This window comes from Euprymna scolopes, chromosome 27 (assembly GCF_053919585.1).
Source record: "Euprymna scolopes isolate OS-2025 chromosome 27, ASM5391958v1, whole genome shotgun sequence".
Lineage (NCBI taxonomy): Eukaryota > Metazoa > Mollusca > Cephalopoda > Sepiida > Sepiolidae > Euprymna > Euprymna scolopes.
In genome coordinates this window covers 108,167,233-108,193,707 of record NC_136508.1, presented here as the reverse complement: position 1 = coordinate 108,193,707, position 26,475 = coordinate 108,167,233, and the positions used below count along the sequence as shown (strand labels likewise).

General features: G+C 28.7%; 1 long non-coding RNA gene and 1 pseudogene across 1 annotated transcript; both read left to right on the top strand.

Annotated features, from left to right (window-relative positions):
* LOC145249054 (uncharacterized) lies at positions 1–22,072 on the top strand. Its single transcript, XR_013863460.1, has 2 exons — positions 1–586; positions 17,683–22,072. It is a non-coding gene; the product is annotated as an uncharacterized LOC145249054 (long non-coding RNA).
* LOC145249246 (U2 spliceosomal RNA) lies at positions 17,319–17,543 on the top strand (annotated as a pseudogene).
* Positions 22,073–26,475: the final 4,403 nt, after the last annotated feature.

The window sequence follows — 26,475 nt, the reverse complement described above, 5'->3', positions numbered from 1 at the left end:
TTATAAGTTAAGGTCATCGTAAAGTTAACGGAATCGAATCTGATAAAAATAATTCGCAATTTTCATAATGTAATCATGTGATTATTGTTTTGTTTCTTGTTGGTTCAAATCTATTTTTGTTATTTGATTGACTTCGCTATTTGTTCAATTCCTTCATTTTTTAAATGTTTATGTGAAATATTCAGTTTTGCATTTTTTTATATTTGGATTATTTGGATTACTGTTCTCATCTTGGATGTAAACAGTAGTTCGACTAATCCAACTAATAATGAAATGTTCAATCTTTTACACGAGGAACAAAATAATGATTACACCGTTTTACGATGAACATAAGTTCTTTGTTCTGAAGCAGTTGATTTTTTCTTCTTATAATAATTTCACGTTTAAATCGTGTTTTTTGTCTTTTAATTTTGATTCCTTTATATTTTCATATATTTAATTGCTTAATGAATTGGACACACAAAACAAAATTTGTATCAATTTACTAAAGATTATATTAAGAAATCCTGACAAACAAACAAATTTTCTGCGTTGAACACAAAAGAAAAACGATTTTTTTTTTCGTATTAAATTCCTGGAATGGAAGGTAAGTTTGTTTTTTTTTTCACTTTAAAAAAATATTATTCAACAACTTTAAAATAATCTTAAATCTTGAAATATGTTGTTTTTTTATTGCAATATATATATATATATATATATATATATATATATATATATATATATATATATATATATATATATATATATATATATATATATATATAACTATGTGTTGTGTGTGTGTGTGTGTGTGTGTGTGTGTGTATTTTCTGTCGTAATTTACTTATTACGTCGCTAGAGAATTCCGTTTGAATTTTGATATTTACGTTTACATAAAATGATTATTTTATTTCATTTACATAAAATGATTCTTTTATTTCGTTTACATAAAATGATTCTTTTATTTCGTTTACATAAAATGATTTTTTATTACGTTTGCATAATATTATTCTTTTATTTCGTTTGCATAAAATGATTTTTTTATTACGTTTACATAAAATGATTTTTTTATTTCGTTTGCATAAAATTATTCTTTTAAAATGATTCTTTTATTACGTTTACATAAAATGATTTTTTTATTTCGTTTGCATAAAATTATTCTTTTAAAATGATTCTTTTATTACGTTTACATAAAATGATTTTTTATTTCGTTTACATAAAATGATTTTTTTATTTCGTTTACATAAAATGATTCTTTTATTACGTTTACATAAAATTATTCTTTTATTTCGTTTGCATAAAATTATTCTTTTAAAATGATTCTTTTATTACGTTTACATAAAATGATTTTTTATTTCGTTTACATAAAATGATTCTTTTATTTCATTTACATAAAATGATTCTTTTATTTCGTTTACATAAAATTATTCTTTTAAAATGATTCTTTTATTTCGTTTACATAAAACGATTCTTTTATTTCGTTTGCATAAAATGATTCTTTTAAAATGATTCTTTTATTACGTTTACATAAAATGATTCTTTTATTTCGTTTACATAAAATGATTTTTTTTATTTCGTTTACATTAGGCACCGCCAAAACTGGGGGGGCAGGTCAGTACTTTTTGACGGACCGTCTTTTTAAAAATCTACCAAAAATCAGGTAATTATCCGATCAATACGAAATTTTCAGCGATTATTAGGAGAAGAATGAACTTTATAACAGTGTACTTATTTTTCATAAACGATATTTATATATATATTTTTTTTTGCTTACAAAACCCCCCCTTGTTTTGAAGTGGGAAAAAATATGCTTAAAATAATCATCTGAAACTGAACAAAACATATTGTGTTGTTGTAAGGGACAGAATTATAGATTAAAAAAAAAAAAAAAAAAAAATTTTTTGCATACCTTATTTTGACGTCTGAATATCAGAACTTCGATTGTGTTTAATTATCCCGCTTTTGAGTTTTGAAGTGTGAAATTCGGTGAATATGTTAAGTAAAATAATTAATTTAAGTTAAGCAAAACAAAAAAAATTTTTTTTTTATATTCATACGAAAAAAGCCATTTTAAAATTTTTGATAAATAAATTAACAATTTTTTTTTAGCGAGCCGAATAATGCATGACCATTATTAAACAGAGCATGCTTTGAATAATCGATACAAAAAAAAATTCGATAAATATTGTGCCCTTTGTGTTAAAAATAGCATCATTTTTTTCGATCTCGTTTGAAAACGTTTGCCGCCTTTCGACTACGGTGGACCAAACGCGCTGAAATAATTTTTTTTTATTCTGCTTTAAATTGCCCCCTCCCCCCATTTTGGGGAGCCTGGCCCCCACACACATACACATTAAAAACCAAACTCATACAAATGGTCACCCATCTGGTACTGGCCAGCCTCAGCTTAATAATACATTGAAATTTTCGTCACTGAAAAATAAGTTTTTTTGGCCTGTTTAGTCTTCCATAGTTTTCGTCTCATCGAAAGAAAACGTAAACAGAGTCGATCTGAACTCTTCGGCGACGCGAAATATCTGGTTACATATATGAATAAGTGGAATTATTTGAAATTCAGGTACTTATATTATAATATTTTTGCACATTCTCTTAGAAAATCATCCTAAATCTTAGTTAGACAATAAATGAATAAATAAATTATTTCAAAAACCCTTTTTTTTAAATATTTAAGTACGTTTTTTGTGCAAGACAAAAAATAACAATTGTTAACTTTTTGGGAAAATTTAACATTTAAAATTGAATTAAAAATAGTAGAAAAAGTTTTACATTATTCTGTTTTCTATATGATAAAATTCAGGGTTTTATCTTTCTGGAAAAAAAAAAGTTACTCAGAAATAATGGATTTTAATAAATGTAATTTAGTTTTAAAAAAAAACAACAACTTGATTTTGCGGCCATTTTTGGCGGTGCCTAGTTTACATAAAATATTTTTTTTTATTTCGTTTACATAAAATAATTCTTTTATTTCGTTTACATAAAATAATTCTTTTATTTCGTTTACATAAAATGATTCTTTTATTTCGTTTACATAAAATGATTCTTTTATTTCGTTTACATAAAATGATGTTTTTATTTCGTTTACATAAAATATTTTTTTTATTTCGTTTACATAAAATAATTCTTTTATTTCGTTTACATAAAATGATTCTTTTATTTCGTTTACATAAAATGATTTTTTTATTTCGTTTACATAAAATGATTTTTTTATTTCGTTTACATAAAATAATTTTTTTATTTCGTTTACATAAAATTATTCTTTTATTTCGTTTACATAACATAATTCTTTTATTTCGTTTACATAAAATGATTCTTTTATTTCGTTTACATAAAATGATTCTTTTAAAATGATTCTTTTATTACGTTTGCATAAAATGATTTTTTTTATTACGTTTACATAAAATAATTTTTTATTACGTTTACGTAGAATGATTTTTTTATTACGTTTACATAAAATGATTTTTTATTTTGTTTACATAAAACGATTCTTTTATTTCGTTTGCATAAAATGATTCTTTTAAAATGATTCTTTTATTACGTTTACATAAAATGATTCTTTTATTTCGTTTACATAAAATGATTCTTTTATTTCGTTTACATAAAATGATTTTTTTATTTCGTTTACATAAAACGATTCTTTTATTTCGTTTGCATAAAATGATTCTTTTAAAATGATTCTTTTATTACGTTTACATAAAATGATTCTTTTATTTCGTTTACATAAAATGATTCTTTTATTTCGTTTACATAAAATGATTTTTTTATTTCGTTTACATAAAACGATTCTTTTATTTCGTTTGCATAAAATGATTCTTTTAAAATGATTCTTTTATTACGTTTACATAAAATGATTTTTTTATTTCGTTTACATAAAATGATTTTTTTATTTCGTTTACATAAAATAATTTTTTTATTTCGTTTACATAAAATAATTATTTTATTTTGTTTACATAAAATGATTCTTTTATTTCGTTTACATAAAATAATTTCTTTATTTCGTTTACATGAAATGATTTTTTTATTTCGTTTACATAAAATAATTTCTTTATTTCGTTTACATGAAATGATTCTTTTATTTCGTTTACATAAAATAATTTTTTTATTTCGTTTACATAAAATGATTCTTTTATTTCGTTTACATAACATAATTCTTTTATTTCGTTTACATAAAATGATTCTTTTATTTCGTTTACATAAAATGATTCTTTTAAAATGATTCTTTTATTACGTTTGCATAAAATGATTTTTTTATTACGTTTACATAAAATAATCTTTTATTACGTTTACGTAGAATGATTTTTTATTACGTTTACATAAAATGATTTTTTATTACGTTTACATAAAATGATTCTTTTATTACGTTTACATAAAATGATTCTTTTATTTCGTTTACATAAAATGATTTTTTTATTACGTTTACATAAAATGATTCTTTTATTTCGTTTACATAAAATGATTCTTTTATTTCGTTTACATAAAATTATTCTTTTAAAATGATTCTTTTATTACGTTTACATAAAATAATTCTTTTATTACGTTTACATAAAATGATTTTTATTACTTTTACATCAAATGATTCTTTTATTACGTTTACATAAAATTATTCTTTTATTTCGTTTGCATAAAATTATTCTTTTAAAATGATTCTTTTATTACGTTTACATAAAATGATTCTTTTATTACGTTTACATAAAATGATTTTTTATTACGTTTACATAAAATGATTTTTTTATTACGTTTACATAAAATTATTCTTTTAAAATGATTTTTTTACTACGTTTACATAAAATTATTCTTTTATTTCGTTTGCATAAAATTATTCTTTTAAAATGATTCTTTTATTACGTTTACATAAAATGATTCTTTTATTACGTTTACATAAAATGATTTTTTTTATTACGTTTACATAAAATGATTTTTTTATTACGTTTACATAAAATTATTCTTTTATTTCGTTTGCATATAATTATTCTTTTATTTCGTTTGCATAAAATTATTCTTTTAAAATGGTTCTTTTATTACGTTTACATAAAATGATCTTTTATTACGTTTACATAAAATGATTTTTTTGTTACGTTTACATAAAATGATTTTTTTATTTCGTTTGCATAAAATTATTCTTTTATTTCGTTTGCATAAAATTATTCTTTTAAAATGATTTTTTTTATTACGTTTACATAAAATGATTTTTATTACGTTTACATAAAATGATTTTTATTACGTTTACATAAAATTATTTTTTATTACGTTTACATAAAATGATTTTTATTACGTTTACATAAAATGATTTTTATTACGTTTACATAAAATGATTTTTTATTACGTTTACATAAAATGATTTTTTATTTCGTTTACATAAAATGATTTTTATTACGTTTACATAAAATTATTTTTTTATTACGTTATCATAAAATGATTTTTTATTTCGTTTACATAAAATGATTTTTTTATTACGTTTACATAAAATGATTTTTTATTACGTTTACATGAAATTATTTTTTATTTCGTTTACATAAAATGATTTTTTATTACGTTTACATAAAATTATTTTTTTATTACGTTTACATAAAATGATTTTTTATTTCGTTTACATAAAATGATTTTTTTATTTCGTTTACATAAAATGATTTTTTATTTCGTTTACATAAAATTATTTTTATTACGTTTACATAAAATTATTTTTTTATTACGTTTACATAAAATGATTTTTTATTTCGTTTACATAAAATGATTTTTTTATTACGTTTACATAAAATGATTTTTTATTACGTTTACATAAAATGATTTTTTTATTTCGTTTACATAAAATGATTTTTTATTACGTTTACATAAAATGATTTTTTATTACGTTTACATAAAATGATTTTTATTACGTTATCATAAAATTATTTTTTATTTCGTTTACATAAAATGATTTTTTATTACGTTTACATAAAATGATTTTTTATTACGTTTACATAAAATTATTTTTTATTTCGTTTACATAAAATGATTTTTTATTACATTTAACATAAAATGATTTTTTTTATTTCGTTTACATAAAATGATTCTTTTTTTTCGTTTACATAAAATTATTCTTTTATTGCGTTTACATAAAATCATTTTTTATTACGTTTACATAAAATTATTTTTTATTACGCTTACATAAAATTATTTTTTTATTACGTTTAACATAAAATTATTTTTTTATTTCGTTTACATAAAATGATTTTTTATTACGTTTACATAAAATGATTTTTTATTACGTTTACATAAAATGATTTTTTATTGCGTTTACATAAAATGATATTTTATTACGTTTACATAAAATGATTTTTTATTTCGTTTACATAAAATGATTCTTTTATTACGTTTAGATGAAATGATTTTTTTATTACGTTTACATAAAATGATTTTTATTACATTTACATAAAATGATTTTTTATTGCGTTTATATAAAATGATTTTTTTATTACGTTTACATAAAGTGATTTTTTTATTTCGTTTACATAAAATGATTCTTTTATTACGTTTACATAAAACGATTCTTTTATTACGTTTAGATAAAATGATTTTATTACATTTAGATAAAATGATTTTTTTTATTTCGTTTACATAAAATGATTCTTTTATTTCGTTTACATAAAATTATTATTTTTGATTCGTTTACATAAAATGATTCTTTTATTACGTTTACATAAAATGATTCTTTTATTACGTTTACATAAAATGGTTTTTTATTTCGTTTACATAAAATGATTCTTTTATTTCGTTTACATAAAATGATTCTTTTTTATTCGTTTACATGAAATGATTATTTTATTACATTTACATAAAATGATTTTTTGTTTCATTTACATAAAATGATTTTTTTATTAAGTTTGCATAAAAATATTCTTTTATTGCATTTACATAAAATGATTCTTTTATTTCATTTACATAAAATGATTTTTTTTTAGTAAGTTTACATAAAATGTCTAGTGAATAATACATAAGTTAACTGGGTGTAGCTGCCGGAGGTGAGGATGCTCTTCCAACAGCCAAGAAGAACAATAGCCTTGTGGTTATTTATACTAATAGAGTAAGGTAATTGTTATAAAAAGCTTCCTCCTTTGTGAAGAGTTCTTCATTCCTTTACTTTCATGTTACTGTGGTTACAAGACCTGAGAAGAAGGTCGCGGAGAAGATTGTATCTTTTTCGCAACTTCACTTCAGGTTAGCTACTCTGAGTTATATGATTTTTTTCCAACAAATGAGCACGTAACAGAAACTTAATAAAGGAAAAATAATTAGTAAATATTTACAATCGAATCCAACGTAGTTTTACTGCTAAAAAAAAAAAAAATGTTTTTTTTACATGGAGGTTACCACTTATCAAGGCCAGGAGGCAACTCAGGGATACGGGTTATTGTGTGTACAGTAATCAATGAGATAGTATTGTAGTAATCATTAGTATTGGAGATTTGATAGAGTGTCTTACTTAAGGGGGCGGTTTTTCAGGAATTTGTTTATGTTGGATTTGAAGACATCCAAGTTGTAGTCAGGTGGGAAACAGGCAAACGGAATAGAGTTCCACAATCGTGCACTTCTGAGAAAGAAGCTCTGCTCATGGAATCTACCTTTGGATTCAGGCACAGATAAAGAGTGGGGGAAATTATTGACAGTAGTTTTAGCCAGACGGGTGTTTCTCATGAAAGATTGGTGAGGGGGATGAGAGATTGGAGCTCAGATAAGCACTTGCCATGGAAATAACGATAAAACAAAGACAGGCTCGCAACGTCTCTTCTGTGGGAAAGAGGCTGCAGGGAAAAGAAAAGGGCATCCCCCACTAAGCCACGAAGTCTTTTTTGTACTCTGTCAAGGCAGGATAGGTATTTTTAGCAGCTCCAGATGTGGCAGCAGTACTCCATTCTTGAACGTACTTGGCTTTTATACAGATAGAGAATTGCATCAGTTGTGAGATATCTTCTGGAGCAGTAGATGGATCTTAGAATTTTCCAAGCGTCCTTGGCAACAGATTTGATGTACGTGTTCCATTTCAGATCAGAAGTAAAGGTCAAACCCAGAAGCTTGTCCAAACATGGAGCCTCCCCAAGACGAGAGCCATCCATTTCAATTGATGCCAGATGGGGATTAGAGCGTTGATGATGAAAAGATAGAAGCATTGTTTTGGATGCATTAAAAGTAACCAGCCACCTCTTCCTCCACTGTACCACACACTCAAGATCAGACGAGAGAGAATTAGAGAGAACTTTGTCATTTACGTCGTTTGATGTGTTGCCATAGATGATCGTGTCATCAGCATAGATGTCAACGAATGATTTAAGTATGTGTTTTGGGAGATCATTGATGTAGATCAGGAAGAGAGTAAGAATGTAAAAACACAAAATTTAAATATTTAAGACTTTGTATTATAAATTAAACTGAAAATGAGCACCCACCCCTTCCTAATCTTCCTAAAAATTGATTATTCAATCTGATATTTAGATTTTTATAAAAACTGTGTTTATTTACTTTCGTGATTTCTGAGAAAATAATAATGTTTACCCTAAACAAAATAAGTCGATCCAAAGTTTGTCGAATATTTAGACAACTGAGCACAAAATGTTTTTTTTTTTTAATATTTTTATTGTTTTTTAAATATTTGTACAAATACTTTTCTGTCCATATTTAGCTTATATTTCGCTTGAGAATTGTTTGAATTTTGATATTTTATTCAATATTTTAGGTTTTAGAATAAGGATAATTTTATTTAATTAAGTTTGCATAAAATGAGCCCTCATTTATTGGCCATCACTAATTAACAGAATCTTAATATAGAAAAAATAATTGGTTAATATTTACAATCGAAACCAGCATAGTTTTTCAATATTCCATTGTTTTTTTTTACTTTTATTTTACTTTTAGAAGTAGTTTTCTGTCCACAATTATCTTTAAGTTTTTCAGTATTCCATTGTTTTTTTTTTACTTTTACAAGTAGTTTTCTATCTTTAATTATATTTACTTTTTTACATGATTTTCCTGTTTGGTTTTACCAGTTTTTTATTACACCAAACAAGGCAAATTGCCACTTTGATGTAGGAGGCTACTATCATGGACCTAAGTTACAGGGGTACTATGTAGGGAGTTTAGCAGCAAAATGTTTGTTTACATTACACTTGAACTTCTGCATGTCAGTACAGTTGGGGAAGCAGAAAGCCAGAAGAGAATTTTTAAGTCTAGCAGTTCTGAGGAAGAAACTATTAGAGTAGAAGACTTTCATATATCTAGGGATCTCTTCTGTGTAGGGGTGAGACTTTGCTGCTTGTTGGGTTTGTCAGGAGTATTTTCATTAAGATGGTACAAGACTTTGTAGTTCGTCAGAACATCCACCATTAAAATACTTGTAAAACAATCGGAGGGATGCAATATTTCGTCGATGGGACAGCAAGTAAAGCTTAGATGACAGCTCAGGATCTATCAAGTTAGCGACTCTCTTTTGAACCCTTCCCAGGAGCGAGAGACTAGTAGCAGATGCACCAGCCCAAATGTCACAACAATACTCCATACAAGGGCGAATTGTAGCTTTGTATAGGATATTTTCAAGTGTAAGTAACTTTCTAGAAGGGAAGAGAGAGCCCACCTTCTTCACAGCAGTCTTGGCAATTATCTCGATGTATCTATTCCAACTCATGTTCCCTGCCTTGACAGTGTTAATAGTAGACTCCGTAGCCTAGTAGGGGATGCTATTTTCTCTTTCCTGTAACCTCTTTTTCACAGCCTGTCTCTGCTTTATCATTATTTTCATGTCTAGTGCTCGTCTGAGCTCCAGTCTATAGTCCCCCTCGCCAAACTTTCACGAGAAACACTCGTCTAGCTGAAAAACTATCTATAATTTCCCCCACTCTTTATCTGTGCCTAAACAAAAACATAGATTCCATGAACAATGTTTCTTTCTGAGAATGCACACCAGTGATTTGCCATTTGCCTGCTTTCCAGCTGACTATAATATGGTCATTTTCAAGTCCAATGTAAACATTTACTTAATGAGCCGTTTCCCTTATGTAATCCAATTTACCAAATTTCCATTAACAATTACAACAACAATGTTCCATTGACCACCGTATGCTTATTAACCCTTATCCTCGACGGGCTTCTTGTCCTTGATAAATGGTGATTCATTTGTAAAAAAACATGAGTCAAACGTAGGTATATAAAATTTCAAGCGTAACATTTTCAGACTCTAAAATATAATTTAAAACTTTTCTTAAACTTGAAAAAATATATTAATTATTGTGTAAAAACTAATTTAAAAATATAATAATGTAAAACTTTTCTTAAACTTGCAAAAATATATTAATTATTGTGTAAAAAACTACTTTAAAAAATATTATAATGTAAAACTTTTCTTAAACTTGCAAAAATATATTAATTATTGTGTAAAAAACTACTTTAAAAATATAATAATGTAAAACTTTTCTTAAACTTGCAAAAATATGTTAATTATTGCGTGAAAAACTACTTCAAAAAATATAATAATCTAAAACTTTTCTTAAACTTGCAAAAATATATTAATTATTGTGTAAAAACTAATTTAAAAATATAATAATGTAAAACTTTTCTTAAACTTGCAAAAATATATTAATTATTGTGTAAAAAACTACTTTAAAAAATATAATAATGTAAAACTTTTCCTAAACTTGCAAAATATATATATTATTGTGTAAAAAACTACTTTAAAAAATATAATAATGTAAAACTTTTCTTAAACTTGCAAAAATATATTAATTATTGTGTAAAAAACTACCTTAAAAAATATAATAATGTAAAACTTTTCTTAAACTTACAAAAATATATTAATTATTGTGTAAAAAACTACTTTAAAAAATATAATAATGTAAAACTTTTCTTAAACTTGCAAAAATATATTAATTATTGTGTAAAAAACTACTTTAAAAAATATAATAATGTAAAACTTTTCTTAAACTTGAAAAAATATATTAATTATTTTGTAAAAAACTACTTCAAAAAATATAATAATGTAAAACTTTTCTTAAACTTGAAAAAATATATTAATTATTGTGTAAAAAACTACTTTAAAAAATATAATAATGTAAAACTTTTCTTAAACTTGAAAAAATATATTAATTATTGTGTAAAAAACTACTTTAAAAAATATAATAATGTAAAACTTTTCTTAAACTTGAAAAAATATATTAATTATTGTGTAAAAAACTACTTAAAAAAATATAATAATGTAAAACTTTTCTTAAACTTGAAAAAATATATTAATTATTGTGTAAAAAACTACTTCAAAAAATATAATAATGTAAACCTTTTCTTAAACTTGAAAAAATATATTAATTATTGTGTAAAAAACTACTTTAAAAAATATAATAATGTAAAACTTTTCTTAAACTTTAAAAAATATATTAATTATTGTGTAAAAACCTACTTCAAAAAATATAATAATGTAAAACTTTTCTTAAACTTGAAAAAATATATTAATCATTGTGTAAAAAACTACTTTAAAAAATATAATAATGTAAACCTTTTCTTAAACCTGAAAAAATATATTAATTATTGTGTAAAAAACTACTTCAAAAAATATAATAATGTAAAACTTTTCTTAAACCTGAAAAAATATATTAATTATTGTGTAAAAAACTACTTTAAAAAATATAATAATGTAAAACTTTTCTTAAACTTGCAAAAATATATTAATTATTGTGTAAAAAACTACTTCAAAAAATATAATAATGTAAAACTTTTCTTAAACTTGAAAAAATATATTAATTATTGTGTAAAAAACTACTTTAAAAAATATAATAATGTAAAACTTTTCTTAAACTTGCAAAAATATATTAATTATTGTGTAAAAAACTATTTTAAAAAATATAATAATGTAAAACTTTTCTTAAACTTGAAAAAATATATTAATTATTGTGTAAAAAACTACTTTAAAAAATATAATAATGTAAAACTTTTCTTAAACTTGCAAAAATATATTAATTATTTTGTAAAAAACTACTTTAAAAAATATAATAATGTAAAACTTTTCTTAAACTTACAAAAATATATTAATTATTGTGTAAAAAACTACTTTAAAAAATATAATAATTTAAAACTTTTCTTAAACTTGAAAAATATATTAATTATTGTGTAAAAAACTACTTTAAAAAATATAATAATGTAAAACTTTTCTTAAACTTGCAAAAATATATTAATTATTGTGTAAAAAACTACTTTAAAAATATAATAATGTAAAACTTTTCTTAAACTTGCAAAAATATGTTAATTATTGCGTGAAAAACTACTTCAAAAAATATTATAATCTAAAACTTTTCTTAAACTTGCAAAAGTATATTAATTATTGTGTAAAAACTAATTTAAAAATATAATAATGTAAAACTTTTCTTAAACTTGAAAAAATATATTAATTATTGTGTAAAAAAACTACTTTAAAAAATATAATAATGTAAAACTTTTCCTAAACTTGCAAAATATATTAATTATTGTGTAAAAAACTACTTTAAAAAATATAATAATGTAAAACTTTTCTTAAACTTGCAAAAATATATTAATTATTGTGTAAAAAACTACTTTAAAAAATATAATAATGTAAAACTTTTCTTAAACTTACAAAAATATATTAATTATTGTGTAAAAAACTACTTTAAAAAATATAATAATGTAAAACTTTTCTTAAACTTGCAAAAATATATTAATTATTGTGTAAAAAACTACTTTAAAAATATAATAATGTAAAACTTTTCTTAAACTTGCAAAAATATATTAATTATTGTGTAAAAAACTACTTTAAAAAATATAATAATGTAAAACTTTTTTAAACTTGAAAAAATATATTAATTATTGTGTAAAAACTACTTCAAAAAATATAATAATGTAAAACTTTTCTTAAACTTGAAAAAATATATTAATTATTGTGTAAAAACCTACTTCAAAAAATATAATAATGTAAAACTTTTCTTAAACTTGAAAAAATATATTAATTATTGTGTAAAAAACTACTTTAAAAAATATAATAATGTAAAACTTTTCTTAAACTTGAAAAAATATATTAATTATTGTGTAAAAAACTACTTTAAAAATATAATAATGTAAAACTTTTCTTAAACTTGAAAAAATATATTAATTATTGTGTAAAAAACTAATTTAAAAAATATTATAATGTAAAACTTTTCGTAAACTTGCAAAAATATATTAATTATTGCGTAAAAACTACTTTAAAAAATATAATAATGTAAAACTTTTCTTAAACTTGCAAAAATATATTAATTATTGTGTAAAAATACTTTTAAAAAGCAACTACTACAAACTCTTAAAAACTGGAGTCGCAAATTTAAATCTAAAATGTTTCATCACTTTGTAAGAACATATACTGTGGAGATCATAAAATTCTATAAAGTCTCTCCTGTGAACAACTTGTGCTTTAGTTCTAATTAAATAACTTTATACGTCTTGAGTCTGCACTTTATAAACCATGCAGAAAATGTTAGGTAAGCCTATCTAATCCAATTCTCATCTAACTATGAAGTACAATTGCACAATATATATTGTCTGATTATTATGTGGAGATGGATTAGTATTGCTATGTATCCAACAATCACGAGGTTGTTTGCTCAGCAAATGAAAAGGCTTACATGCTTGCCAGTCGGTTTGCCTCAAACTCCATACTGGACCCTTCCAACCACCCCCTACCTGACTTTCCTTTGCGGACAGATGCCACGTTAGACGTTCTAAAAATCACCCCTGCTCAGGTGCATGCTATCATAAAAAACCTTGACACTTCAAAAGCATGTCGACCCGATTTCATCCCAGCTGTGCTATTAAAAAAGTGCTCAGCCGAAGTAGCTCCAGTGGTCTCCAAACTCTACAACAAATGCCTTAATGAATCTTGCTTTCCAGGCTGTTGGAAAACGTCTTCTGTAGTACCAGTATTCAAAAATTCTGGCGAAAGAACTGACCCATCAAATTATCGCCCCATTAGCCTTCTCTCACTTTTCGCCAAAATATTTGAGACTATAATTAAGCATGCTCTAGTCCATCACCTTACAGATGCTTAACTTCTGACTGACCAACAATATGGATTTAGACAAGCCCGTTCCACAGCAGACATCCTAACTGTAATCTCTGAACGTATATACCATTCATTGGACAAAGCGGAGAAGGGTAGAGCGGTAGCTCTGGATATATCTAAGGCTTTTGACAGGGTATGGCATGACGGGCTTCTCAGGAAAATTAGATCATACGGTATCGCTGGTAGAATACTTTACATAATTAAATCCTTCTTAGGTAAGAGAAAACTCCAGGCTGTCCTCAACGGTCATACATTTAAACAATATGATATAAATGCGGGAGTGCCTCAAGGGTCTATCCTTGGACCTCTATTATCCCTAATATTCATAAATGACCTCCACGACAAAATTGCCTCTGAGATGTGTATATATGCTGATGACACCAAGCTCTATAACAGGCACGACAGGAAAACAAACGACCACATATCTAGAGAAATGGCAAAAACACTAGAGGATGACCTCCAATCTCTAGTGAAATAGGGGCAAAAATGGATGGTCACATTCAATGCTGCGAAGACTAAACTGGTTTCCTTCAATAATTACGAGAAACCTTCTCTGCCTCCAATAGCAATGGTCAGTGATTCTTTATCTGAGAGTACACACTCCTTGGCCTAACGGTCACAGGAAACATGAGTTGAAACAGTTACATTGAAAGCATTGCCAGGGCTGCTGTGAAGAAGGTAGGTTCTCTCTACCGTGCTTGAAAACTACTAACACCCGAAAGTATCCTGTACCTCTATAAGGCCACCATTCGCCCATGTAGGGAGTATTGCTGTAAAATTTGGACTGGTGCATCTGCTACTAGTCTCTCGCTCCTAGACAAGGTTCAAAAGAGAGTCGCCAATCTGATAGGCCCTGAAATGGTATCTAAGCTTCAGCCTCTGTCCCATCGACGAAATGTTGCATCCCTCTGCCTGTGTTTTAATGATGAATGCTCTGGCGAACTGCAGACACTTGTGCCCCCACGACATAGGCACCCTCAACAGACCTGACAGGCAGCTAAATCCCACCCCCACACGGTAGAGATCCCTAAAGATAAAAGATCTTTCTGCTCCAGTAGTTTCTTCCCCAGAACTGCTAGACTTTGGAATACCATTCCAGGTCCCTGCTTCGCCAACTGTACTGACGTGCAGAAGTTCAAGTATAACATGAACCAACATCATGCTGGCCAAATTCCTACATAGTATCCCAGTAGTTGTTGCTTCTGATAGTAGCCCCCTACACCAAAGTGGCAATGTGCCTTGTTTGGAGTGAAAATGTGATAATAATAAAAAAATACTATTGGTCTATTTTCTAAACAACTCTTACACCATCACCAATTTTATGACGTCATATCATCTGGTGTGAACATCATAAAACAATATGCAACATGGATATTGGTAGCTGAAAATGAGAACCAAGCTTTGCCAACCTGCACATTAGTTAACGTTATCGTCACCAACGTCTGGTATTTTATATGTAACATTATATCAATTTGTAACTTCTTTTCAATTTACACAATTTTTTTTCTTATTCTGTAAAAGAGCTCTTAAAAACTCATAACCAATTTCATGACGTCATACCATTTGGCCTGAACATGATAAACTACATGCAAAATGGATAGTGATAGCTGAAAAATAAAAACAAAGCCTCGCCAATCTGCACAATAGCTAATTTTATTGCAACCGACGTATGCCCCGTAATATGAAACAACATATCATTTTATAACTTCTTTTCAATTTGCACAATTTTTTTATTACTTTGTAAAACATAATTTTTAAAAAAGCTTAGAATTTGTGATTCAAGTTTAAACACATGCAGTTCTCTTTTGCATAACCTCAATTTTATGGCTGGGTAAGGTTTGCTATACAAGATATCTATATTAGGTAGAACAATATTCAACGGTAAAGGGAGAAACTCTTTAAAGTCGTTAACAAGCTGGTTGTAAGCACAAATTCACTGCAGTCAGCAGTGTTTGCCATTCTGTCTATCCACAAACCATGGCCGACAATTAATGCACATTAAATATCGGCAAGCTACAGAAACAAAGATTAACTTATTTGACTTGTTGATCTAGTGTTGCACTTCATCTGTTCAGGTACCTCGTTGGAATACACCATCATATTCCAGTACCTTTCTATTAAGACATTTGGAGCTTTATGCCATCTGTTTTTATTGCCTATAACAATTCACTATAAAATCTCTAAAAACTATGTTCCTTAAAAATAGAAAAAAAAAGCATTGACTTTCTAAATATAAAACCATTTTTAGAGATTTACTATTAAATGTGCTGATCTTACATGTAATTAAGTTTTAAAAATATGTTATCTGAATTAGATGTTTGTCATATGTTAATAATAATTTAAATATTTTGTCTTACTAATATTTAAATATGAAACATTAAACTCGCTTATAAGTTAAACGTCTATGATTATAAATAATTTTAACGTTCGGATGAATTAAGAATGAAAAGATATTTTAAGATAAAACTATTCAACCCCAATTTTTTTTAACTCTTTGTTGCCTCAAACGATAGAAATCTTACAAGCATCAACAGAGGAGAATGGTTGGATTTTGATGTTTGTCTGATTGGTCGTGAGTAAATACATTGAGAGGATACAATTTGCTCTGAGTTCATCAGAGAACATTTCATTAAATAACTTGTAGGGTGAAACAGGGTTGATATTTAACGTTGGTGTAGCGCTTAATTTGATACTATTGTTGATGTCTGTCTAAGACAAAGATGGTCTTGGTAGTTGCACAAAGCGATATTTTCAACAATACGCAATACATATTTGCAACAATACACAATCCGTATTTGCAACAATACACAATACATATTTGCAACAATACGCAAAACATATTTGCAACAATACACAATACATATTTGCAATAATACATAATAAATATATGCAACAATACACAATACATATTTGCAACAATATACAATACATATTTGCAACAATACACAATACATATTTGCAACAATACACAATACATATTTGCAACAATATACAAAACATATTTACAACAATACACAAAACATATTTGCAACAATACACAAAACATTTGCAACAATACACAATACATATTTGCAACAATACACAATATATATTTGCAACAATACACAATACATATTTGCAACAATACACAATACATATTCGCAACAATACACAATACATATTAGAAACAATACACAATACATATTTGCAACAATACACAATGCATATTGTATATAAATATGCTATATTAATTGCATTATTCGTTTATTTATTACAAAATACTATGAATTCCTTGGCCTTTTGGTCAAGATCAAAGTGTAGTATCTGTTCTTCAGATGCTGCACTTCTATTTCTTGTTCTCTTTCAGTGGAGGAGAAATCCTTCACGACTGAGACAATTTTTATTTTTGTACCTTTTCTCCGCGTTAAAAAACGACCATGGTGTCTAACTCAGTCCCGTGGGGAGGCATAGTAAATAGGTACAAAATACTATGAATATTATATTACATTTAAACAATATGAATGTGAATTAAGTGTTTATTTCTGTGGTTTTTAAATGTTTTATAAAGTTATGTTTCTTGTTTTATTGGCAAGATTAAAATAAAACAATATTAAAAATACGAGATTTAATTTATTTTTTATTTGCAGATGTTCCTGCCTGAATGTTTTCAATGAATATTAATGGACCATCCTCTTCATTAAACAGTATTAATAGACAATTATTCCGTTACGTGGCTGACAGAAAAAACGTCTGCTCACAAGATTATTAGACATATATGTGTGAAGAGTTATTTTTTCTGGATTGTTTAGCAAATAGTGATAATAACATCACCCATATTTAAATCTGTGAAAATTTTGTTTAATGTTTTTGTAAATAATGAGATATCGAATTTAACATTTCAGAAAAGTCTTATAATTTACAACAGAGAAACTTTTAACTTTTACACTACGAAATATCTCTTATCAAACAAATGAAAAGTGATACACAATTAAAATTTCTTTAGCATAAAATCTGATTTGCATCAACAACTTCAGATTAAAACTGAAAAAGTCAGGATAAAATGACATAATGCTTATAACTTGGTAGTGATAATCTTGCTGCATGAGCAATTTAATTTAAATATATATATATATAGACATTAGGGAATAGCAACATTTTTGTGAAGTGTGTGGATATTCTTGTACTGAAAAATATTCGTTGGTTATACATATGAGAACTCACACTGAGCTAAAACCACATTCTTGTGAAGTTTGTGGATATTCTTGTTCTAAGAAATCCAAATTAGTGAGACATATGAGAACGCACACTGGGGAAAAGCCACATTCTTGTGAAGTATGTGGATATTCTTGTTCTGGTAAATCAAAATTAGTGATACATATGAGAACTCACACTGGGGAAAAGCCACATTCTTGTGAAGTGTGTGGATATTCTTGTACTGCAAAATATTCGTTAGTGAGACATATGAGAACTCACACTGGGGAAAAGCCACATTTTTGTAAAGTGTGCGGATATTCTTCTTCTACAAAATCAAATTTGGTGAAACATATGAGAACTCACACTGGGGAAAAGCCACATTCCTGTGAAGTTTGTGGATATTCTTGTTCTCAAATATCAACATTAGTGAGGCATATAAGAACTCACACGGGGGAAACCCCACATTCTTGTGAAGTGTGTGGATATTCTTGTTCTGACAAATCAGAATTAGTGAAGCATATGAGTACTCACACTGGGAAAAAGCCACATTCCTGTGAAGTATGTGGATATTCTTGTTCTGATAAATCAAAATTAGTGATGCATATGAGAACTCACACAAAGAAAAGGCCACATTCTTGTGAAGTTTGTGGATATTCTTGTTCTAACAAAGCCCACTTAGTGATACATATGAGAACTCACACTGGGGAAAAGCCACATTCTTGTGAAGTGTGTGGATATTCTTGTAATGAAAAATTTTCGTTAGTGAGACATATGAGAACTCACACAGGGGAAAAGCCACATTCTTGTAAAGTGTGTGGATATTCTTTTTCTACAAAATCAAATTTGGTGACACATATGAGAACTCACACTGGGGAAAAGCCACATTCTTGTGAAGTTTGTAGATATTCTTGTTCCCAAATATCAACATTAGTGAGCCATATAAGAACTCACACGGGGGAAAAGCCACATTCCTGTGAAGTGTGTGGATATTCTTGTTCTGATAAATCAAAATTAGTTATACATATGAGAACCCACACGGGGGAAAAGCCATATTCTTGTGAAATGTGCTCTTATTCTTTTTCTCAAAAATCATCATTAGTGAGACATATGAAAAGTCACACTGGGGAAAAGCCACATTCTTGTGAAGTATGTGGATATTTTTTTATTTCAAAATCAACATTAGTGAGACATATGAAAACTCACACTGGGGATAGAGCTTGAATGCCTAGTAGACACTATTCTCGAGTGTTTGTCAGAAAAACTTGGCATGAGGATAATGACCAAATATTCAAAATCACATAGTATTTACTGCCCAAATAAGAACTCATCAGTATGGCTAAGCCACATTGCCTTTTAAGAGGAATGGTGCACCTTCTCCAAGTGATGTTACCAGTAAGACCAAGAGACCAAAATGAAATTTATACTACAACGCATAAAAATGGTTAATTGGGGAGAAGAAAATTATGTTCTCAATTTCTTTACTAACTCAGTGTTTGAGAGATAAATAACCATTCGAATATCTATGTATCTCATATAGAGTTCAAGTGTTCGCCGCAGGTTGTGGGCCCCTTGACTTTTGAGTATTTCGACTGAAGGAAAATAGGACAAAAGGGAAAAGCCATATTCTTGTGAAGTGTGTGGATATTCTTGTTCTGTTAAATCAACATTGATGAGATATACGAGACTTTAATTCCTAATAGAGAGAACTTGAATGCATACTAGACACTCCGAGTGTCTAAGATCTCTTTGTACAGGGGTTTGTCAGTACAACCTGGCATGGGGATACTTTTCTCTAAAAGTAAACCCTAACCAAATATTCTAAATCACATTCAGTATTCGCTGCCCAAATAACATCTCACTACGGCTACCCCAAAGCTTTTTTGAGGAATGGTGCACCTTCTCCAAGTGATATTACCTCAAGTAATAGCACGAAGCTGGATATTCCACCAGACTTGATAAACTCTTGTCCTGGAATCCAGTAAGACTAACAGACCAAAATTAAAGATATAAAAATGGTTAATTGGGGAGAGGAAAACTATGTTCTCAATGTCTTATCTAACTCAGTGTTTGAGAGATAAAGAGGTTTAATAGAATATTCGAATATCTATGTATCTCATATAGAGTTAATGTTAGCCCTATGTTGTGGGCCCCTTCATTTCTGAGAACTTCGACTGAAGTAAAATAAAACAAAAAAGGGAAAAGCCACGTTCTTGTGAAGTGTGTTGATATTCTTTTATAAAAATCAAATTTAGTGAGACATATGAGCTCACCAGCTCTGACACGGATCTGCACCAGTTTTTACAGGTAGTCGGGTTAGTACACACCTTCTCCAATGATATCGAAATGAAGTTTGGCTTGGATAAATGTGCCAGGTGTACACTAAGAGCTGGGAAGAAGACCCACACAGAAAATATGCAGCTTAATGAAGACATCGACAACAAGGATCTAGAAGAGCACACGCCTTATAATTACCTTGGCATTGAGGAAAACGCGAACATACAGCATGCCAAGATGAGGGAGAAGATTAGTAAAAATTTTGTGCGCCGTGTGAGGTAGGTATGCAAAACATAGCTTACAAATAAAAATAAAATAACTGCCATCAACCAGTAATAACATACAGCTTTGGGAGCTATCGTATCATTGACTGGCCACGAAAATATATCAACCGGCTAGATGTGTAAGACATTGAGGAAAATGATAACATAACATGCCAAGATAAGGGAGAAGATAGGCAAACAGTATGCATTCCGTGTGAGGGAGATCTGCAAAACAAAGCTTTCAAATAAAAATAAATTACGTAAACCAAATTGCTGTGCCAGTAATAATATATAATTTTGGTATCATTGACTGGCCACAAAAATACATCAACTGGCTAGATGTAAAGACACAGAAGCTACTAACGCTTCATAAAATAATATATAGATATCAGTGTCTACCAAGACTGTATTTTCCACGGGAAGAAGGAGGACTTGGGCTTTCAGAGATGAACCACCAACGATAGTGAGCACAGGCCAGTATCTGAGAAGCTCCAAGAACCACACCCTCTGAGTGGTATAGGAACATAAACAATAGCCAGCAGAACAACATCAGTCACCCAGCTGGCCAAGCATTTTGGTCAGTGCTGTCTCTCAGATGAGGGCGAAGCACCAAACAAACCTACCACAGAAATATCAAGAAAGAGCCAGCAGAAATGTACCGAGACCTTCCAAAAGAGGGACCTTAAAGAATGAGACAAACATCAGCGTATTTTCTGGGGGAACTTTCGCAGGAATACATAGACAAAAAAGGTTGCTTGGACTGGCTCAAGAGGGGAGCCCTCCACCACGATAAGGAAAGGGTTATAATGGCTGCTCAAGACTAGGGATTGATTCCCAATGCATTCAAGAAGATGGCAGGTCTCACTAATGATAACAAATGCAGATTCTGCCACACAGTCATCTAGTATCAAGTTGCAAGGTTCTATGAAGGGATGACTACTACAACATGGATCCACTTTCGACTTTTGAATCAATTACCATAGAGGTATATTATCACTCACTAGCTAGTAATTTAAAACTCGCCAATCGTCACTCGCTACTCCATGTAAATGAAAATGATCTTAGAAATTAATGAGATGGTCAGTGTGTTCAGAGTATGGGAAAATACGATGACTTACTGTTACGTTTTCATTTAAAGGAAACGCTAATGCAAATTGTTTTGTTCTTAATGTTTAAAAAAATCGATATGCAAATTCAGTTTCTTGCCACATATTTTTGCACGCGTTCCTTTTTATTTAAAAGACTGAGTTTTTCTCCCTTGCTTTAGTAGCTGTGAATTTTGTTCAATAAAACCTTGAAAAGTGTTTTTACGTCTTCATTTATTTACAATACTACATGTATACACCCAGTCTCGGGAAGAGCATGTTATAGTATACTTGAGTATATATATATATATATATATATATATATATATATATATATATATATATATATATATATATATATATATATATAACGGGCATGTATACAGTGTAGCCAAAAAAAAAAGTCCGCACTTGTATTTTTTCAAAAACTGCAAATTCAAGCTAAATTTAATGTAACTGTTTAAACAACCTATACCTCATCTGATTCAGCTTTTATTCCTCTATAATTTTACTTGTTCATGTTTGACTTTGATCAAAATATTCTTGTGTTCACGTCAATTTAAAAATAACTTAAAAATGAGGAGGCAAAAAGAAAGTCCGTAGCAACAAATTCGCTTAAAACGAGCTTAAATTATCGCCTCAAAATCAGTTTAAAATATCTACCAACAGGCAACAAAGCATCTATAATCGTAATTGTTGTTGTTCCAGATTATACAACGTAACATTTAGTTCATATGCCACGACTTTTTCTGAGTTATTGTGAGGAGCTCATTAATCTCCTCCTTTCTGGTTTATCCAATCGAGAAATCGGCCGCAGATTGAAATGTGGTGAGAAAACGGTACAAAAGACTGTGCAAAAGAACCAAAACACCGGTAGTGTTCGTGATGCCCCGAAATCTAGTCGTACTGGAGTTAGTTCTAGCAGGGGAGACAGTGCTGTCAAGATCCGCAGCCTAAGAAACAGATTTGAAACGGCTTCCTAAATCTAACAACAGTTCAATCTTGTTAAAAAGTGCTCTCTTTCTACTGTCAGGAACAGATTAAAAGAATTTAATTTGCGGGGATATGTTGCAAGATGCAAGCCAATAAAGAACAGAAAGCGATGTCTGAACTTAGATGCAAGGAAGATCATGACTCTTCATATTGGTCAAAAGTGCTTTTTAGAGACGAAAGCAATTTCAATAGACTAGGCAGTGATGGTAGGTAGTATGTCTGTCAAAGGAAAGACGAAGAATTTAATCATAGGTGCTCAGTATCAACGCTGCAAAGTTGTGGAGGTTCAGTTTTTCTGTGGGGTATTATTAGTAGCAATGTTCCAGGGCATAAAGTTCGCTAGCAAGGTCGAAAAAATTCGACCAAGTACATTAATATGTTGACTGAGCGTTTTCTACCCTTCTTTGGTCGAGATTTGGATGATAATCCCATCTTCATGCAGGATGATGCTCCCATCCACACAGCTGGCAATGTCAAGATGTTCCTGGAAGAGCATGATATTCCGTGTTTGGATTGGCCTGCACAATCTCCAGACCTCAATTCTATCAAAAACATATGGCATTACATCTAGCAACAGAAAATTCCAAATTTAGAAGAACTTTGGACAAAAATTAAAGAAAAGTGGGATGCCCTTTCCTCGGAGTATTGCTACAGTCTAATTCAAGGAATTCCCAAAATATTGCAGACTCTCAAATTTCAGAAGGGCTATGATACTAAATATTAACTAGTTCGTTGTGTTTCCGTTGTATTTGTGTTGCATTAGTGTCCTAAAGTTACATTTAAATAACAATTTTCCATTGTGCGGACTTTCTTTTTTCCTCCTCAATTTGGAGTTATTTTTTGAATTGACATGAACACTAGAATATTTCAATTAAAAGTCAAATATGAACACGTAAAGTTTTAGAAGAATAAAAGGCCACTCAAATGAGATATAGTTTGTTACATTAAATTTGCAGTTTGTGAAAAAATTACATGAGGACTTTCTTTTTGCCGCCTGTGTATTTGTAACGTTTTATTGCGTCTATGTAATTGTGTTCCTATAAATGTGTCTCTGAATGTATGTATAATGTTTTCTTTTCTTGTTTTGATAGTATATAGTGTTTTGGTAGTGTACAGTGACGGATGTTTTTTGTACGCAGGTGTATATTAACAACCACGACAAATGATGTATGCACGACAGTTTAACATGACGGATAGACATTTTTTTTACATTAGAAGAATAAATCTTTCTCCAAAATAAAACAGTATAACACCAAGATATATTTTCATATAACTGTATTTAATGTCTGTTACTTCTCGCGGAGTTGTACGCGATTTTTTAATATTCTATATTTTTTTCTAGTGTATTCATTTGCGTTCAGGATATTCAAAGGCAAAATCTCCATCGAGGTCTGCTGGCCAATCCACACTCTACCTCCGCCAACTCTGATTTACTCTGATTAGGAGACGATATGATAACTCGTTTCTTTATTCTTTTACACCACGAGTCAGTTTTATTGTCTATTGTAATCTGTATTTTATTCCCATTATTTTAAAAATTATTTGTCACAATTTTATGTTGATTAACTTGCATTCATACGTCTTTTATTTATTTTTCTGAACTAAATCTCAACTTACAATTAAAAACAATATTTGAAGTCACAATATGAAGCAACGTTTGGTAATAAGACATCATATTCATCTGCATTGTTCAATAGTGTAGTGTCTCACTCGTTTTTGATCTAGAGTGATATGCGTTTCTTCAGCCAGAATATTGATAGTTAGTCTATGTCGTATTTTGCGATACCAGTATCCATCCAACTTTTACATTCCAACGTTATTATTGGCTCTGTCATTTCAAGGTTGTTTTCATAAATTAGACTTATGTCTAAGATCCATTAAAACAATTATTTTTGCATAGTGTGAATTCTCGTTAGTAATCAATCGAGCCCAAGATTAGACTTTTCTGCGCTTTGTTTAACCGTCGGTGCCTGCATTCAACTTATTCTTTTTAAACTAAACATGTGGCAATAATTGTTCATCGATGTTGTATGTAATCAAGAAACAACAACTGTAGTTGCTATGACGGTGATTCTTGAGCACCTCAGTAGATAACGGTAATTTAATCATGACGTCCAATGAAGGTTATCCCATTGCACAACAAGAAAAAAAAACGAAAGAATACCACGATAAACTGTTTAATACATGGAAGGTAAATAGGGAAAGGAAGGTATATTCAGTTTTATGTTCCGCAATAACAGTGTCTGCCACTTTAGTCCCTATTTTAATACATGGCGGTTCTCAAAGAACTCCATTAACAATGTTGTAAGGGATAGTAGGGGTAAGAATATAGGTGTAGTCAAGACTTACTACGTGTCAAAGTACTTTAATAAAACACGTCAAAACTTAATCTTTTTAGAAGAGGGTGTATGTAAATTATCTCCCTTGCGTCATTAACTTAAATATTCATTCGAAAAAATTTCAATCCTCTAGGTTCTGTAATCCAAGAAAATAATCAAAATCTGAGGTGTAACATATTTCTATAGAAGAGTTATTGTTTCCTTTTGACGTGATTTCTAACGCTTCACTGGATGTAGTATTCTTTTTTTACAAGATCAATTATAGAAATTAAAATAGTTATTTCTTTCTCAGTGAAGAGGTCGTTGTAATTTCGTTTACAACTGATTTTTTAAACAATATTTTCTAACTAATGCTGTGTCGTATTCCTTGACGAATCCCGATTGAAGAAAAAGAAACTAAACCACTGGTGTCTCTTGTTTAAACTTGCAATTTTTAACGTCTTCTCTCTTGATGCGGGATAGCGAGCCGATTTCTCTTTCTCGTGTTCAAACTTGCGATTTTTAACGTCTTTTCTCTTGACGCGGAATAGCGAGCCGTCTTCTTTCTTGTGTTCAAAACTTCCCACAAAATGGTGCATTGGTGCAGTGGTGCACACATCTCCTTTTATCAATCAAAAGGCACGCATTCAACACGTGATATAACAAGCAGTAGCAGCACAAGATACACCAAGAAAAATGGGGGGAGGTAAAGAAGGAGAGGGAGAGAGAAACTAAACTTCTTGATTAACAATTGATCGTTATTGCAAAACACTTTATCTTGCTTGTTTTTTAAGATATACTCCAAACAATAATATTGTACAGATGTTTTATGCAACCACTGAGTAAAGAGCGTTTATATTGTAGTAAGGATTTGTTAGGCAATAGTCTCTCACTGTTATGGGGAATGAATTAGTGTCACCTATAATTAGCCATGTTAGTGTATCTTACGAATCAACAAAATTATGAGGAAAACGCTATTTTCTATAGAATGATGCTAGCTTCGTAAACCAAAAATCTATGAGGAATACTACACAGGGAATTTGTCATACTGGATCAACATTTAAGGTGTTATTCCTGGGTCTTATATTTAGATTTGTTTTCATTATATTGAAGCATAGTCAATCTCTTGATCTCTTGTGTATTTTCTTTTTTATATTTCCTATCATTTTTGTCTAGTTGGGATGAGACAACCTAGCAGATACCAAGCATTAACCTCTTAACTCATACATTTATACAACTGAGATATTTCAACGATTCCTTTTAAATACAAATTGATTCAGATATATAGCTTGTTTTTAAGATGTACTCCAGAC